Raw genomic sequence first — 481 nt, 5'->3', positions numbered from 1 at the left:
CATGCCGATCTTCTCCTTCTCGGTCATGTCAGCCGGCAATGCCGCCGACCCTTGCAAGGCTTCTGCAACACCTTGCTGAACCAATAGAGCTCTCATTTTTACTCTCCATAGACCGAAATCATTATTACCATTGAATTTCTCGATGTCGAAATTGGCTGAACCCATTATTATGGCTTGATCCCCAATAACGTGTGAAGTCCGCTTTGTTGAGCACCTACTGAATTCTGAGAGCTGTCGCGGCGTACTTCTGTCGCAGCGTGTGCTAGCTGTCACGGAAATCCTCCTCCTTCGCTAGATCTGCCCCTTCGCGGACAGTTCCTCCTCCGTCTCGCCGAACCGCACAACCTGCGGTGCTAATCCAGTGGATCAAAGCTTCCACTGCTCACCGAATCTGTCACAATTCGGCTGCCTGCGACGCGATCTGCTTGCTCCTCTGTTCGTGAATGCCGAACTCCTCTTCTTCGTCGCTGGCCGCGAACAC

This window comes from Phalaenopsis equestris, unplaced genomic scaffold (assembly GCF_001263595.1).
Source record: "Phalaenopsis equestris unplaced genomic scaffold, ASM126359v1 Scaffold000468, whole genome shotgun sequence".
Lineage (NCBI taxonomy): Eukaryota > Viridiplantae > Streptophyta > Magnoliopsida > Asparagales > Orchidaceae > Phalaenopsis > Phalaenopsis equestris.
Note: the sequence above shows the minus strand (reverse complement) of the source record.